The sequence below is a fragment of the Triticum urartu genome, chromosome 7 (genome assembly GCF_003073215.2).
Source record: "Triticum urartu cultivar G1812 chromosome 7, Tu2.1, whole genome shotgun sequence".
Classification (NCBI taxonomy): Eukaryota; Viridiplantae; Streptophyta; class Magnoliopsida; order Poales; family Poaceae; genus Triticum; species Triticum urartu.
The window spans coordinates 52,971,477-52,990,771 of record NC_053028.1 but is presented as its reverse complement, the minus strand read 5'-3'; positions in this window follow the sequence as shown (position 1 = coordinate 52,990,771).

Below are 19,295 nucleotides of genomic sequence, written 5' to 3'. Positions count from 1 at the left end.
AGTGATGATTCCGTTCGGCCCGGGCATCTTGAGCTTCATGTACCCGTAATGGGGTATTTCTTGGAAGATTGTAAACGCTTCCCCCCCCCCAGCAGAGCGTGGTCTCCGCTACTGAACGGGTCCACTTGGAATGTGACCTCTTCGGACCTATAATTATCCGGCGTGCCGGACACCACATCTAGTGTGATTTTTCCTGCACAGCGCGCTTCCCGACTGGGGATTATTCCTCTAAAGGTTGTGCTGCTTCGCTCAATGCGGTTCCAGTCTATTTCCATTTTTTGAAGGGTTTCCTCATAAATGAGGTTCAATCCGCTGCCTCCGTCCATGAGTACCTTGGTGAGGCGAAAGCCGTCCACTATAGGACTGAGTACCAATGTGGCTGGTGCTCGAGCTGTTCAGAATTTAGGTTCATCACTGGCATTAAAAGTAATAGCCGTGTCACTCCATGGGTTTATTGTTGCTACTTGATAGACTTCGGCGAGGCTGTGGAGTGTTCTTTTTCGCATATTATTTGATGCGAAAGTCTCGAAGACTGTTAAGACTGTACTGGAGTCCCTGAGGTGGCTTTCTGCGGCCTCCGGAATTAGGAGATCTTCACCCCTTTTGGCCACCTGCCGGAGTATCCAACATGCTCTGAGGCTATGAGTTGGTGTGGCGTCCTCTGTACTATGAATTTTAGAGGGTCCATTAAGCCATCCCTCCAGTACGGTTCCATGCCCTGTAGAGGGTTTTGGTTTTTTGGTTTTTAACCCGGGTGTCTGATGATGATGCACCCTTTTATTTCAGAGGAGGTTTCTATTCAGGGCTGGATTGTCCCAAAATTTAGTTTCGGTTTTTTGGGCGCTTTCCATCGCACAGTACTTTTGTACTATGGACACCAAGTCAGCGAAGTGTGTAAGATCACGATGACCTGTGGCGTTGAGGACTCCCTTGTCCGTGCAATTATTGCAGAAGATTGAGATTGCGTCTTCCTCGCGGCAGTCCTTTATCCTGTTCATAACCAGGAGGAACCTTGCCCAGTAATGATGTACTGTTTCTTCGGGCTTTTGCCTGATTTGGGATAGATCGCTTATGTTCGGGTGGGTGGGTGGAATTAAGTCGGGAACTTCACCCAATCTAAGACTCAGAGGCCAAGGAGTTTCTGAACTCTAAAGTTTGGATTCTTGGATGTTGTCCAGTGAATCTAGCCCGTTGCCTGATTCTAAGTTCAGGTCTTGAGTTACATCCTCCCCTCCGCGGGTATCCGGCTTGGAGGGATCGGGAATCCGGACGTAGCTAGTCCTTAAGATAGATGAAGAGTCGCCGCACTGTGCCTCTACCACGGCAACGTGATGGGTGACTTGGGGAGAATTAATTTCTCTTAGATCGGGTTTAAGCCCAATCTGGTCATAATCCGTAGTGACCCCCAAGGCGGCGATGCGATCCAAGAGCTCGTTTACGGAAGAGAGCTCCATTGGATCTAACTGCTCGGCAAGTTCCGAGCTGACGTGAAGATTGCTTTTGATGACCCAAGAGGTCACCGTCGGTGCAACGGCCGAACAAGCGGTCATGAGAAAACCGCCTAGCCGGAGAGTTAGGCCGACAGCCAAGGCTCCCTTAGTAACGGCGCTGTCTTGAAAGACGGGAAGAGGCATCCTTCCTGATTGCGACGGCACAAAGGAACTCTCAATGAAAGCACCAATGTCGGTGTCAAAACTGGCGGATCTCGGGTAGGGGGTCCCGAACTATGCGTCTAGGCCGGATGGTAACAGGAGGCAAGGAACACGATGTTTTACCCAGGTTTGGGCCCTCTTGATGGAGGTAAAACCCTACGTCCTGCTTGATTAATATTGATGATACGGGTAGTACAAGAGTAGATCTACCATGAGATCGAGGAGGCTAAACCCTAAAAGCTAGCCTATGGTATGATTGTTGTATGATGAAGTTGTCCTACGGACTAAAACCCTCCGATTTATATAGACACCGGAGAGGGTTAGGGTTACACAAAGTCGGTTACAATGGTAGGAGATCTAAATATCCGCATCGCCAAGCTTGCCTTCCATGCCAAGGAAAGTCCCATCCAGACATGGGACGAAGTCTTCAATCTTGTATCTTCATAGTCCTGGAGTCCGGCTGAAGGTATAGTCCGGCTACCCAGACACCCCCTAATCCAGGACTCCCTCAGATACCCTAAAGAAACCGTTGGGTATACCTTCTACCTCAGATCCGAAGGCAAGATCTTCGTTGCCAGGAATGGGTCCTTTCTAGAGAAAGAGTTTCTCTCGAAAGAAATAAGTGGGAGGAAGGTAGAACTTGATTAAGTATTACCTCTTGAACTGGTAAGTGGCCCAACTCAAGAAAATGTTCCTGAGGTGCCTACACCGACTAGAGAGGAAGTTGATGATGATGATCATGAAACTTCAGATCAAGTTGCTACTGAACTTCGTAGGTCCACAAGGACACGTTCCGCACCAGAGTGGTACGGCAACCCTGTCTTGGAAATCATGTTGTTAGACAACGGTGAACCTTCGAACTATGACGAAGCGATGGCGGGCCCAGATTCCGACAAATGGCTGGAAGCCATGAAATCCCAGATAGGATCCATGTATGAAAAATAAGTATGGACTTTGACTGACTTGCCCGTTGATCGGCGAGCCATAGAAAATAAATGGATCTTTAAGAAGAAGACAGACGCGGATGGTAATGTGACCATCTATAAAGCTCGGCTTGTCGCTAAGGGTTATCGACAAGTTCAAGGGGTTGACTACGATGAGACTTTCTCACCCGTAGCGAAGCTGAAGTCCGTCCGAATCATGTTAGCAATTGCCGCATTCTATGATTATGAGATATGGCAAATGGACGTCAAAACGGCATTCCTTAATGGTTTCCTTAAGGAAGAATTGTATATGATGCAGCCGGAAGGTTTTGTCGATCCTAAGAATGCTGACAAGGTGTGCAAGCTCCAACGCTCGATTTATGGGCTGGTGCAAGCATCTCGGAGTTGGAACATTTTCTTTGATGAGATGATCAAAGCGTTTGGGTTTATGCAGACTTATGGAGAAGCCTGCATTTACAAGAAAGTGAGTGGGAGCTCTGTAGCATTTCTCATATTGTATGTGGATGACATACTGTTGATGGGAAATGATATAGAATTCTTGGAAAGCATAAAGGCCTATTTGAACAAGTGTTTTTCAATGAAGGACCTTGGAGAAGCTGCTTATATATTAGGCATCAAGATCTATAGAGATAGATCGAGACGCCGTATTGGTCTTTCACAGAGTATGTACCTTGACACGATATTGAAGAAGTTCAAAAATGGATCAGTCAAAGAAGGGGTTCTTGCCTGTATTGCAAGGTACGAGATTGAGCTTGGATCAATGCCCGACCACGGCAGAAGATAGAGAAAAGATGAGTGTCGTCCCCTATGCCTCGGCCATAGGGTCTATCATGTATGCTATGCTGTGTACCAGACCTGATGTAAACCTTGCCGTGAGTTTGGTAGGAAGGTACCGAAGTAATCCCGGCATGGAACATTGGACAGCGGTCAAGAATATCCTGAAGTACCTGAAAAGGACCAAGGAAATGTTTCTCGTTTATGGAGGTGACAAAGAGCTCGTCGTAAAGGGTTAGGTCGATGCTAGCTTCGACACAGATCTGGATGACTCTAAGTCACAAACCGGATACGTGTATATTTTGAATGGTGGGGCAGTAAGCTGGTGCAGTTCCAAGCTAAGCGTTGTGGCGGGATCTACATGTGAAGCGGAGTACTTGGCAGCCTCGGAGGCAGCACACGAAGCAGTCTGGGTGAAGGAGTTCATTACCGACCTAGGAGTCATACCCAATGCGTCGGGCCCGATGACTCTCTTCTGTGACAACACTGGAGCTATTGCCCTTGCCAAGGAGCCCAGGTTTCACAGGAAGACCAGGCATATCAAGCGTCGTTTCAACTCCATTCGTGAAAGTGTTCAAAATGGATACATAGATATTTGTAAAGTACATACGGACCTGAATGTAGCAGATCCGTTGACTAAACCTCTCCCTAGAGCAAAACATGATCAACACCAGAATTCCATGGGTGTTCGATTCATCACAATGTAACTAGATGATTGACTCTAGTGCAAGTGGGAGACTATTGGAAATATGCCCTAGAGGCAATAATAAAATGATTATTATATTTCCTTGTTCATGATAATTGTCTATTATTCATGCTATAATTGTATTATCCGGAAATCATAATACATGTGTGAATACATAGACCACAATGTGTCCCTAGTGAGCCTCTAGTTGACTAGCTCGTTGATCAACAGATAGTCATGGTTTCCTGGCTATGGACATGGGGATGTCATTGATAACGGGATCACATCATTAGGAGAATGATGTGATGGACAAGACCCAAACCTAAGCATAGCACAAAGATCGTGTAGTTCATTTGCTGTAGCTTTTCTGAATGTCAAGTATCATTTCCTTAGACCATGAAATTGTGCAACTCCCGGATACCGTAGGAGTGCCTTGGGTGTGCTAAACGTCACAACGTAACTGGGTGACTATAAAGGTACATTACAGGTGTCTCCGAAAGTGTCTGTTGGGTTGGCACGAATCGAGACTGGGATTTGTCACTCCTTATGACGGAGAGGTATCTCTAGGCCCACTCGGTAATGCATCATCATAATGAGCTCAATGTGATCAAGTGGTTGATCACGGGATCATGCATTACGGTATGAGTAAAGTGACTTGCCGGTAACGAGACTGAACAAGGTATTGGGATACCGACGATCGAGTCTCGGGCAAGTAACGTACCGATTGACAAAGGGAATTGTATAGGGATTGATTAAGTCCTCGACATCGTGGTTCATCCGATGAGATCATCGAGGAGCATGTGGGAGCCAACATGGGTATCCAGATCCCGCTATTGGTTATTGACAGGAGAGTCATCTCGGTCATGTCTGCTTGTCTCCCGAACCCGTAGGGTCTACACACTTAAGGTTCGGTGACGCTAGGGTTGTAGAGATATTGGTATGCAGCAACCCAAAAGTTGTTCGGAGTCCCGGATGAGATCCCGGACGTCACGAGGAGTTCCGGAATGGTCCGGAGGTGAAGAATTATATATAGGAAGTGCAGTTTCGGCCATCGGGAAGGATTCGGAGTCACCGGTATTGTACCGGGACCACCGGATGGGTCCCGGGGGTCCACCGGGTGGGGCCACCCATCCCGGAGGGCCCCGTGGGCTGAAGTGGGGAGGGAACCAGCCCCTAGTGGGCTGGTGCGGCCCCCCTTGGTCCCCCCTGCGCCTAGGGTTGGAAACCCTAGGGTGGGGGGCGCCTCCACTTGCCTTGGGGGGCAAGCCTCCCCCTTGGCCATCGCCCCCCCAAGGAGATCCCATCTCCTAGGGCCGGCCCCCCCAGGGGGCCTATATAATGGGGGGGAGGGAGGGTAGCTGCACCTCAAGTCTTGGCGCCTCCCTCTCCCCTGCTACACCTCTCCCTCTCGCAGAAGGTCGGTGAAGCCCTGCTGCGATCACTACTGCATCCACCACCACGCCGTCGTGCTGCTGGATCTTCATCAACCTCTCCTTCCCCCTTGCTAGATCAAGAAGGAGGAGACGTCATCCGCTCCGTACGTGTGTTGAATGCGGAGGTGCCGTCCGTTCGGCACTTGGTCATCGGTGATTTGGATCACGGCGAGTACGACTCCATCATCCCCGTTCTCTTGAACGCTTCCGCTCGCGATCTACAAGGGTATGTAGATGCACTCTCCTCTCGTTGCTAGTTGACTCCATAGATTGATCTTGGTGAAACGTAGGAAAATTTTTTGTTTTCTGCAACGTTCCCCAACATACGCATCATGTCCAAGACAAGTAGACCGACTCCTTCCTGCATCTACTACTATTACTCCACTCATCGACCGCTATCCAGCATGCATCTAGAGTATTAAGTTAAAAACAGAGTAACGCCTTAAGCAAGATGACATGATGTAGAGGGATAGACTAATGCAATATGAAGAAAACCCCATCTTGTTATCCTCGATGGCAAAATTACAATACGTGCCTTGCTGCCCTTACTGTCACCGGGAAAGGACACCGCAAGATTGAACCCAAAGCTAAGCACTTCTCCCATTGCAAGAAAGATCAATCTAGTAGGCCAAACCAAACTGATAATTCGAAGAGACTTGCAAAGATAACCAATCATACATAAAATAATTCAGAGAAGATTCAAATATTATTCATAGGTAGACTTGATCATAAACCCACAAGTCATCGGTCTCAACAAACACAAGGCAAAAAGAAGATTACATCGAATAGATCTCCACAAGAGAGGGGGGAACATTATATTGAGATCCAAAAAGAGAGAAGAAGCCAACTAGCTACTAAGTATGGACCTGTAGGACTAAGGTGAACTACTCACGCTTCATCGAAGGGGCTATGGTGTTGATGTAGAAGCCCTCCGTGATCGATGCCCCCTCCGGCGGAGCTCCGGAACAGGCCCCAAGATGGTATCTCGTGGATACAGAAAGTTATGGCGGTGGAATTAGGGTTTTGGCTCCTCTTCTGATCATTTGGGGGTACGTGGATATATATAGGAGGAAGGAGTACGTCGGTGGAGCAACAAGGGTCGTGCGAGGGGGGAGGGCGCTCCTGGTGGGGGTGGGCGCGCCCCCTACCTCGTGGCCTCCTCTTTTCTTTCTTGACGTAGGTTCCATGTCTCCCGGGTCTTTTTCATTGAGAAAATCACGTTCCCGAAGGTTTCATTCCGTTTGGACTCCGTTTGATATTCCTTTTCTTCGAAACCCTAAAATAGGCAAAAAAACAACAATTCTGGGCTGGGCCTCCGGTTAATAGGTTAGTCCCAAAAATAATATATAAGTGGATAATAAAGCCCAATAATGTCCAAAACAGTAGATAATATAGCATGGAGCAATCAAAAATAATAGATACGTGGGATACGTATCAAGCATCCCCAAGCTTAATTCCTGCTCGTCCTTGAGTAGGTAAATGATAAAAACAGAATTTTTGATGCGGAGTGCTACTTGCCATAATTTTAATGTAATTCTTCTTAATTGTGGTATGAATATTCAGATCCGAAAGATTCAAGACAAAAGTTCATATTGACATAAAAATAATAATACTTCAAGCATACTAACAAAGCAATTATGTCTTCTCAAAATAACATGGCCAAAGAAAGTTCATCCCTACAAAATCATATGGTTTAGTTATGTTTCATTTTTTGTCACACAAGAATGCTCTCATCATGCACAACCCCGATGACAAGCCAAGCAATTGTTTCATACTTCAGTAATCTCAAACCTATAAACTTTCACGCAATATATGAGCGTGACACTACTAGGACAAGGCCTACTAATGGCGCACCAGTTTTGCCTACTAATGGCGCATCACTAGTGCGCCATTAGTATCACGCCACTAGTATTTATTACTAATGGTGCACCACTGGTGCGCCATTAGTATCTGGTATACTAATGGCGCACCACCCAGTGCGCCATTAGTATATAACACCATGCGCCATTAGTATGCCTCCCAGGGGCCATATTTAACCATGTGCTTTGGCACACTAATGGCGTACTGTTTGGTGATGCGCCATTAGTATACTTTGGCATACTAATGGCGCACTCTGTAGTGATGCGCCATTAGTATGAATATTAGGTTTTATTTTTTTTACTTTTCTGATTTTTGCACAGGTTACAAAATATATTATTTGACAGAATATAGACAGTAGCACACAGCAACAGCAGATTCTTCGAATACAATAGAATATTAGTCTCCGAATACAATTCATCATATTAGTCTCCGAATTCAAAAGACCGAACAAAGATAAAACATTACAAGTCTCGAGACCGCAAGTATCGAGTTTGTCTTCACATTACAAGTCGATATCGATCATCTAAACTACCATCACATAGAAGAGAGCTGCGGTCATCACGATGAGCATCATCGCGATGAAACTGGTCTTCATCCGGTTCCTCCAACGCTCCCTCCTCTCTCCCGCTAGATAGCGGGCGTATCTAGATTCCGCCTCCGCCCTAGTGGTGTACCCTTTGTAACTGTTACTGCTGAAACGGTGAACCTGTCTCCGACACTCCTCCCAGTCGTCGTAGACTCCGGGAACTTTACCCTTGTACACGACATACGACGGCATCTCTACGCAAAAGCCAAACAACAGACAATACATACATAAGCAATATATAAGTATGCAACAAAAGGATCGGAAGAGAAAAGCAAGACATGACATTAATAGCACGATTCATGGTCCTACTAATAAATAGCATTGATTACATCTAAGTTGAACAACTGTCCAAACCAAAGAGACATACAAGTTCATTAAAGTTTAGTTACAACATGAGCCAATCAATGTTTCAGAACTACACATAGCATCACTACTGTCGACTCGACTCATGGGACCGGAGCGTGGATGAAGCCGCCGTCTGTCGTGATGGTCGTGAAATCGCGGGCGTTGTCAGCCTGCATTTGTAGCGTTCCGTCTATCTCCCTATTGGACGGTTGATATCTGAGGTAGAACTGCCCCAAGGTATGAAGGACATCTTGATGGATGATGTCCGCAAAATCCGACTGGATGCGAAAGAATTCTTGTCTGATGTCCGCGTCCTGGATTCCCGACAAGCTCGCTGCCCAATCTTTGAGATTATTTGGTAGCAGAAGTTGATGATGGTCCCTTACGATCGCCCGCATGTGATGGAGGGCGTAGAAGGCATCCTTCTGACCGCCAGGCGGCTGCTTGACGCAGGAGAACATCGTATTGTGGGCGAACACGTGCTTGCCGTACTTATGAACTGCCCTGGTGAAGGTGCCTCCAGATTTGGCGTAGCCGGGGAGAACATCATCAAGAACTTTCTTGATATTTGTGTAGTCTATCTTGGAGTTACGGTTCGGTTTGAAATACGTGGCCATGGAATATTTCGGGCTTAAGAGGATGAGTGTGCAATCTGTGTCACTACACAGAACATGGAATGTTAGGAAAAAAAAAAGAACGATCGAAATCTAAGAAATCATATGTTACGGGGCGGTTAAGGGATGACTTACTCGGGAAAGTAAGCCACAAGGAAGTTATCCTTATCTGGGTTTGCCAGAATGACGTCTTCGAGGTGTGAACTCGCGACTTGGCGGTCCCCAGCGCTGCTCAAGAGCTTGGCATGCATGTTGAAGGGGTCGACGATCACGATGTCCGGGGTCTTGTCTCTAATGATCCGCATCTCCATACTCAGCGAAAACAGCCGAACGAAGGTGTAGTGCAGCGGATGAAGGTTAAACATAGCAAAGATGTCATCAAACCGCAGGACGATCGTACCCCCGATGTCGCCATCCACAAAGCCCTTTCCCTTTGGCACCTTGGCCATGAAAACCGGGTATGCCACATCATTCTCTCTTAGACGCCGCTTCTCCAAAGAAAGAACACTGCCGTGCAGACTCCGCATAGCACCGGTTGCAGCATTGAGCATATTTGTCGGTAGCATCGCCCTACCCACCACATGCACCCTCCTTGAGATATCCTTAGGTGAAGGTGGCCCGTCCTGAGCATGGATCATACTCAGTGCCGGCTGGCTCGCACCGGCGCCCTTTTTAGTCTGCCGTTTCCGGCTCTTCTTCTTGATCTCTTGTAATGGGACCGAGTTCTGCTCAAAGACCGCCTTCTTGAGCATGTTGGGGCTGATAATATTTCGCACCTCAGCTATCTGAGGCTCGGTGAAGGCGGCAGCTGGAGGCGTCTCCTGAGAACTGAACGCCAGACGACGCCTGTTGCAACTGGGTTTCTCCGACGTACCAGCTAGATCGCGGTCGTGTTGGTTGGGTTCTTGAGAAGGAGGCCCGCAGAACTCGTCATCGTACCCATGTTCGGCAAAGTACTTATTGACGTTGGTAAATGTACCATTGTTGCCGTCGTCCGGATCTTGTGCCATATGCATGTCCGGATCCTGTGCCATAGGAATGTTCGGCATGTCCGGTAGCGTTGCAGCATTCTTGCCATGGCTTGGCGCCGGCACGACTGGCGGTCTTGTCTGTGGGGTGGTGTCCCCCGCCCCCAAACGAATCTGGCTCTTTGGCCAAAGCAGGGGCCAACTTACGCAGGCGCTGAGGGTCATCTCATCTTCTTCGTCAGCCCCAGCGGGTCGAATCGGAGGTAATAGCTCGTCGCAGCCTAGCAGCACCCGAACAACTTCAACACTATACATTGTGGGTGGCATCGGATTACCGTGGAATACGGGGTTGCCCGGTTGAACGATTCTGCCCTTGGCGACATCAACCAACTCGCCGCCCACGAAGTGCAGGAGAGTGCAAGGAACGTCAGCAGCGCCTTGCGAAAACATGTAGGGCGTTGGGGATGCCCAGTCAAAGGCAAGGAGATGAAGTCCTCGGACGAGAAGCTTAGTTACCGTGATGCCATCGAGCTCGGCTAATGTCGAGGCACTGCCAACGACGGGCGTGCAACTGACGGAGGGGCCGCTTGCTGGCGAGGTGCCGGCCGGCGTACTCCCGAGTGCATTAAGCTCCAATACCGGCGTCGGAGACACCAATACCGCCGCCGCCGGAGACACCAATGGCGCCGCTGCCGTAGACACCAATACCGCCGCCGCCGGAGACACCAATGGCGTCGCCTGTGCGTTGTGCGAGTTGCTGGCCATGAAGCTGGGAATCGGGGGAGGCCCCTGTTGGCCACCCGCAATCCACGTCATTATCCCATGAAACAAGGTAGGCATAATGCCGGTGAGCGTCGATCCCAGTTGTTGTTGCACTTGCTCTTGGACCATCTCCGGAATCCGTGCCACTTGCGCCTTGAGTGCTTCAACCTCGCGCGACTGGCTTTCCGAGCTGGTCTTTTTCTCCTTTCGCCCACCAGCGGTATAGTATGATGACCATTTTGTGGACAAGCCTTTGCCGGGCACACGACCAGCTGACATTGGCTTACTGAGCTTATCCTTGTTTTTCATTATGTTCAACGCCCTATTCAAAGGGGTGTCGAAAGGGGAGCTCTGAGACGACCCCGCGCTACTGCTTTCTTTGTCCTGCGGAAGGAACATGAACCATTTAGAAATATTAGGGATTAATTAGAATGCAACCATATGGAGCTAATTACGCGGGGGTGTATTCCTTACCAGAACAACCTCAAGCGCCTTGGTATTTGGATCCGTGGTAAGCTCCTTTGTTACCGGGTCCTCCTTATACCGGGCCCTGAGAAAGTTCCTGGTCTGCTTGTCACGGTATTTCTCGAAGCGGGGTGGTAGGCCTTGCTCGACACGCTCCGCGTCCTCCTTGTCCCATATAGGCTCCGCCACTCTGTAACCGCCGGGACCAAGTTGGTGGACCCCTATGTTCAACTGCCGCATTTCTTTCCCCCACTGACTTGATTCGGAGGTTGCGGGGCTCTTGCACTTGATCTTGAACTCCTTGTAGTCATCTTCGCTAATCAAAGGATATTTCGCCTTGATCTTCAAATAACTATCACCTTTGTCTATCATTGCCTTCACCGTGCTTTTCCAAGTACACAGGGCCGTGCTCATCCTCGTGAGGGCAGCACCGTTCACTTTATTCCCCGAGAGGCGTGTGTTTGCGAACTCAGTGGGGAACTTGTATCGTTCATGCAGCTTCGTGAAGAGGAGGCTGTGCAAATTCCCTCGGTCCTTATGCCTTAGGTTCTCGGTGTTGATCGAGGCGGTGCTCCGGAGAATGCAACTGAGCTGAACCGGGTACTCCTTGACTACGTGTTTGGGCGCCGTCGGATGCCCATCGGAGTTCACTTCAGTAAATTCCTCCTTAACGGTGCCAAGCATGTTCGGGCGCCGGTCCTTCCGTTGCCTCTTCGGTTGGCTGCCATCTGTGCGTGCGCCGCCATCATCAGTGGTGGCATCCGCGGCGCCATCATCAGTGGTGTCATCCCCGACGCCACTAGGGGTTGTGTAGTCAGGATTGGTGTCTTCCGCGGCGTCCTCATAGTGGTGAGGTTCTTCCTCCAACTCCTGGGACAGCTCCCAGAATTGCTTGCCGCCCGAACCGCCAGCCTCATCGTTGTGGGCCATGTTTCGCTCAAAATAGGAAAAAAGTTTGGTCAAAAAGTTGGTTATTGTCAAGGAACAAGATCATGGTCTCATCATTTAGGGTTTGTCGACACCGAGGCATCCTAAAAGCTAAGCTTTTATCATTTAGGGTTTGTCGATGTCGAGGCACCCTAAAAGCCTAAGCCAAGGCACCCTAGGTTGGGCCTAATCACTTGGAACTAATCACTTGGCTCTATTGCCACCTATGTTGGGTTTATCATCTAGGGTTTATCGATGCTAAGGAGAATTCTAAGTTGGGCCTAATCACTTGGCTCTATTGCCACCTATGGTTTAATGCAGCAAGAAGGGTGGGGCAGTTGATCCTACTTAACTAAGTACTAAGATACCCCGGCCCATGCATTAGTCACAAGTACCCCATATGTCCTATTTTTAGCAAAGTCATGCTAAAATTCACGGAAAATTTTAGCATGACCTTTGCTGAAAATAGGACATATGTAGTACCCGAATTTGCCGGAACGGAAGTTAATCGACATTCCGGCAAACTCAAGGGCCTCTCGGGGTACCTGCAATTTCATGATAAACTGCCAACAAAACACATGGAGTACTTGACACAGTACTTGCCATAGTAATAGTCAATCTGCCTCTGTATGTTTGTGTGTGGTGTCTAGATGCCAGCCACAGGTCAATGGCCATGCCACTACACTGCTCCATGTCACTTCTGCTACTACCAAGCATGGCATGGCCATCTTTGATTCTGTTTCTGATGGAGCTTTGTGCCACTAGGTGGCCTATTTGAAGTGAAATAATCAGCATGGGCAACTGGTATTGGATTCATAGTGTAAATGATGGATGAAAAGGTACTGTGCCCAGGTACAAGATTTAACAATGCAATGCAGATAATCATTTTTTCTCACAGTACTTTTCCCAAGTAATAATAAACTAAATAACTAAGTAATCCAAATGAGGAAACAGAAAATAGCTGGCTGCAACAACATAGCAAGCCTTCACTTACACAAGAATTCATTTCAAGCATCATTTATTATCTGAAACAGATCATTCTAAAGATACATGATACATCATTTCAGACATCATTTAATATCAGTACAACTAACTAGCAGTACTTAAACAAGTTAAGCTACTGACTACAGTACTGGCTACTCACTTAAGCTAGAAGCTACAAGTTAAACACATTATAACTTGAGTGTAACTCAGGACAAGTTAAACTTAAGCTACAAGATACAAGTTGAACACACACCAGGCAGTTTTTATAATATTATCAGAAAAATATCTTCAGTCTAACTCAGGACAAGAAAAATCTCCACCAAAATAGGACTAGCATTTAAGAGTAATTTCCTCCAGTCAAGCAAAGTTCAAACAAAAACTGACAACACTCTTTTGATTAAGAGCCAAGTCACAACACTCTTTGAAGTTCAAACAAAAACTGACAACACTTGTTTGATCTGTCTCCTCCAAGAAAGAGCCAAGTCAGTCTCACCCAACTAGGGAAACATCAGTTAGACCACTAGCAATTGGGAATACAGAACTAGGGCTAGGTTTTTGCTCTAGCTAGGCAGTAAAACAGAGCATATAGAGGCATTGCCTGCCTCTGCTACAAGTGGGGATGTGAGCAGGATTATCACAAAGAAGAATAAGACACCATTAACAAGAAGGGAACTCAAGGGTAAGGGAGTCGAACAGAACCGACAACCTCGCTAAAAGATGCGCGAAGAGAAGCCCATAAAACAATGCTGGCATGACAGAAACAGAGCAAAAGAGCAGATGAAACGAGGTAACGAGGTTCTGCTCCAGCCAGGCACTCCAAAAGTTCACGCTAACCCAGGCAAGGTCGAAACAATCGGGGCACTTGACTAAGGGTTGCCCTGTTAGATTATAGTGACCTTTAAGTAAGGCTCAATCATGTACCACACAATGAAGGCAAAGGAGTACAGGCGAAGAGAGAAGGGCAGATGGCGGCTTAAAACGCCGATCAGAGCTTCCAACTGGCTCACAGCACCAGACGAAGCGCCAGTTTTACCTAAAAGGAGACAAACGACCACACGGCGCCACGAACAAAGGTGGGGGAGACAAAACCCTACTTAGACATCACCCAGGGACACCGAGGATTCGGGGTCAAACACTGAGACCACCCAATGAAGAATTCAGAGGCATAACCGTCAAGGTGAGGAAGCGGCGCTATGCAGAATCTTCTAGCCATCCACCGGCAGGCCAGAGGACCCGACCCAGCCTACTCCCGGGCCCTACCAGCAGTGATAGCACGGAGGACGTGGCAAAACTCCCGCGAAAATAGGCTTGTGGGCTACCTAGCCCTGAAACGTCAGACTCGCTCGACCACACCTCGGTGCTAGGTTTGACACTCGGAACCCTCCGCCCCAATTGCCGCACCAGCAACCAGAAAGTGGTTTGCGACGCAGGCGACAAGAGGCGAAGAAAAGAGGAGAAGAGCGGAGTACACTCACGCCATCGGGCGAGGGAGGCGCAAGGAGCGCAGCCGGAATCGCGAGGCGTTCCCCGCACCGAAGGCTCAGCAAATAAGAGCTGGCCGGAGGTAGGAGGAAGATAAGCGGACGACTCGAGAAGGAAGCAAAGAGAGGGGTGAGAGGGAGGCCGGTGGACAGCAAGAGGGGCCAGAAACACGCAACGGCCCTGTGTTCACTGAGCTAGAACTGGCGGGCCGGGCGGACGATCGGCGTGGAGACATTCCGAGTGGAATGCCCGAAGCTCAGATGCGGCAAAATCAGAATAAATGATACCCGACACGGGAGCGCGGCTTGGCCTGATCGCCGGTCGCGCGGGGCTGATGATGGTCGTGGGCGGAGGGGGAGAAAAGAAAGCACAGGGGTAGGCACCGGGGCCGGCACAGATGAAGAAGACAGGTCACCGAAGGTTATCTAGCAGCGAGTCTGGCCGAGGCCTGGGAACGCGGAGAAACGGGACGCCGAGAGCCGCGGGGGGGTGGAGACGTGAGGAGAGAGTGGGGTGCGAGCAGAGTAAGGGAGCAAGGGAGAGGCGATGAGAAATGGAGACAGGGAACGGAAGCCGATCGAGTCAGCGGGGACGAGGCAAGGAGGGCAGCGACCGTGCGAGGGGCAGGGCAAAGAACTGTTGACTAAGGCGGAGCGATGAGACCGTGGACTGCCACGAGGACAGAGACGAAGCCGCGAGAACGCGAAGCGCGCGGGGAAGAGGAAACAAGTGACCTCGCCGGTGGGGCGCGACATCTCCCAGCCCGGCGACATTGGGGGCGTAGAACAGGCATCGGCTGGGCGGGCGGAAGAAGCTCGACGGACGAATCTAAGACCGAGGGGGCATAGGGACTCCCCGGAAGCAGGGAGCGTGCGTGGCCCCGGCGCCGCCCACCGCGCCGAGGCGAGGTAAATCAGCCTCAGCCGGAGGGCAATACCGTTGACTCCAGAATGGGGCGCGACGCGGCCCGATCCGATGTGCGCCAAAGTTGAGCCCAGTAAGTCTATTTTTTACACTCCAGCAGATTGACGGGCACAGGCAGCAGCGTGCGCGATTTCAGCTCTAATCTGACAGCTTTCTCGAAACTTACGCTCACTAGCGAGGATCGTTGCGCACTAGCCACGCCCCGCTGCACCATAAGCTAAACCTTTATTTTTATTTTTGTTGCATGTCAATCGACTCCTAGAAATGGAATAGCATGAATAGAAACAGTACGATATTTTTATTAAAACGACGTGCAATCATTAACTGTTGTGTAACGAACCAATGTCGTCCACCCCTACGACTTTCTTTCTTATTAATTTTGAAAATGCCAGAACCCCGAAGAGGGAGAGCGAGAGCGGCAGATTTTAATTAAATACACAAAGAACACAAAAGAAAGCAACCCTCATAAGATGCTTCTATGCGCGGGAGGAAGCCGAGGTGGTCACAGCACAATTTAGAAACTATGGCGAGACCCTGCACAGCGAATAGGACGCCAGAGTGCCGGAGTGAACCTCCGATCGACTGGAGTATCAAGGCGACACAGTAGCGACTGGAATATCATGAATTGAGGGCAGGCAGGGAGTAGAGCTGCCAAGCCGGGTAACAAGGAAGACGATCAGAGACTCCGCGGCTGCTGCACTGTCCGAGAGTAGGAGCGTGGAGTTTGCCAGCCTCTAGGGAGAAAACTTCGTACCGGGGGAGGAGGAGAGGAACGAGACCAGTGCTGGCAGGAGAAGTTCGAGCTCGTGCAGACAGATCTCCAGGATTTACGTCTAGACATTTCATTGCAATCGTGGAGCATGGGCGGCGTGAAACGTATTGGCCTGCACGTGCACTGCGGCCGTAAGTCGGTTGGTGAGGCAAACTCAGAGGCTGTCAGAGGAAGAGAAGCTCGGTGGAGATATCGGGAGTTGAGATGTGACCGGGGGTCCCCCACGCATTATCATTCAGACGTTATGGGTTGCATCTCCTGCTCTCCATATCGGCTTGGAGAGATTAGCAACTCGGCCACAGTTCCGAGCTGATGCCTTGGCGAAGGATTGAAATGGGTCATCGAGAAGAGATGTCTCCAACATGTAAGACGGTCAGAGGAGTATAAGGGCCAGTGGGCTTTGCAGTCGGGAGTCATCCGAAGAGGTCAGCGTGGAATCGATCAGCTACTAGGCGTACGAGGATACTGAGGTGCATCCGAGAGAGCCCTGCGTTGATCTGTCTGATGACGACTCCCGGAGATATGGACGCGGGGGATACTATGCGAGGAGGGATAGATGATACGAGAGGCGATGGAGCGATCACGATGACTGGGGGCGAGGAACTCGCCTGGAGGGTCACCGTGAGGGGATCGGACCGAAGATCGAGAGGCAGGAGGGGCGGACTCGTCAGGGCGAAGAGCGTCTAGGTCCGACTGGAAAAGCAAAACTACGTCGCGTACAACACCAGGAACGGGGCTAGCCTTGTGGTGTAGACACAATCACCCTCAGATATTATGATGATAACGATATCTTTATCGATTTATATGACAAATAACAATTGCACAAGAGCGCTCTAAGAAGAAAATATGCAGACGGAACTCGGAATGTCAAAAATAAGCAAAGCAGTCACAACCTATGAATGAATCATCTAAACAAGTTCTTGCGGCATATATAAAAACTGACGATTCGCAAGCAAGAAGTTCTGAGACGCTACCCACTTTAACGAAATGATGATAACTGACTTCCGCGACTTTGAAACAGGTCGAATCTAAGATAAGCAACTGACTATATATATTCGTTTTGCATCACAGTAAGCTCGCTCTCTATCCCATTCTGTTTGTCGCACAAATCGAGAACTCGATGTTACCTAGTTGGAGGCGACAGACACGTCATAATTTCAACGCTATAGCATTCTACACCTTAGAGCGCAAGGACATGTAAGGAGTCTCGTGACTGGTTTTTCTTATTAGTGCTCTGCGTATGGCTGCTACTTCAGGTATCAATGCATGGATACGTTATTTTCAGTGTTCGTAATACTCAATCGGATCCCCGTGACTATCGGACGAAACCACCAAGATGGCTGGGCTCATTAGCACTACAATTCACCTACAATCACATTACGGAATGAGTGATGATCTCTGGTGTATGCGTACTCCTCTACCACCATCGGAAAGCAAGGATCACGACATAGTCTCGTGCTTCAATTTGGACGGGCGTCAAGAGACGTCCTAAAAGGTAAGTTGACCAGAAGAGCATTATTCTTCACCACCAGTTATACCCGAAGCCCCAAATCAAACGCGGGCGCAAACTCCCACACCGCTGTAGGAAGCCAATGGAAGTACCCAGAGTTACTGGCGGCTCATTCTTTCCCTACATTGAGCACCAGTCCGCTATACCGGACCCTCAAGCCAGCGTGGGGGAGCAAAAAGAGCGGAGGGATAGCCAGGGGTCCCCGGGTTGCAGCCACAGCGTCTTGAAATTTGGTCGGGGTGAAAACCATGGTGGTGAAATACTGGTCTTCTTTTAGGACGCTCTTGGCCCATTTGACACAGAACATCGGGACCTTCTCTCCAGCGTAGCTCAGCTCCCAGATCTCCTCGATACTTCTGTAGTATTTGTCCTTGTCGTTACCGGTGTAGGATTCCATCGTTACCCCGGAGTTCTGATAACCATCGCTCTTCATGTCCTTGTCCTCGGTGTAGAATGTGTAGCCGTTGATATCGTACGCCTCATAGGTCATCAGGTTGTGCTCGGCGCCCTGTGACAAGGCGAATATTAGTTGTTCTTCCACGGAAGAATCCTCATGTAAAGGGTACGACAGAATCTTCTGCTTGAACCAACGCGTGAAACATGAGTTGTGCTCTTTGATTATATCTCCGTCCGTCCTCTGTTGGCCTCGGTCATTGTACGTCTTCTCAATAAAGGTTTTGTGCTCTACCACCCAAGGATCAACCACGTCTATGTGTTGTAGCATGACTAGGTTTGCTCTTTCAAAGTCGGCGAATCGACCCTCGAAGTCGACATGCATTTCGCGGCGACCCTCACGGTGACCCCATCCAGCGAGCCTGCCGAGGTGCCCGTTGACGGGCAGACCAACGGGGTTCTCAATGCCTAGATAATTCGTGCAGTAGGAGATGCACTCTTCGGTCATAAAGCCCCTGGCTATACTTCCCTCTGGACGTGACATGTTGCGAACGTATCCTTTGATGACACCATTCATCTTTTCGAACGGCATCATGCTGTGTAGGAACGTCGGCCCGAGTTGGATGATATCCTCCACGATATGGACCAGCAGATGCACCATAATGTCAAAGAATGCGGGCGGGAAGTACATCTCAAGCTCGCATAGTATCACCACGATCTCTTCCTGTAGCCTTCTGAGTTGCCTCATGCCAACCGACTTCCGAGAGATGACGTCGAAAAAGTAGCATAGGCCAAATAGTGTTTTACGGACGTGTGCGTCCATGATCCCACGAATTGCAACTGGAAGTATCTGCGTCATCAGCACGTGACAGTCGTGAGACTTCATCCCGCTGAACTTCTGCTTCGCTGGGTCTCGGTATCTTCTTAACTTCCCCGCGTAACCGTAAGGAAGTTTTACTCCTACGAGGCAGGTGAAAAACTGCTCGATCTCCTCCTGACTTAGAGTGAAGCACGCGGGAGGGTAGTCATTTCCGGTCTTCTTGGCCTTTTTGCCTTTGTGATGACTTTCTGTGTCCTGCTTCGCCTCATCATCATCATCATCATTAGCGTGAAGCTCCTGCCTGATGCCCATTGATTTCAAGTCTTCCCTTGCTTTCGGCCCATCTTTGGTCCTCTCTGGCATGTTGAGCAGGGTACCAAGCAGACACTCACACA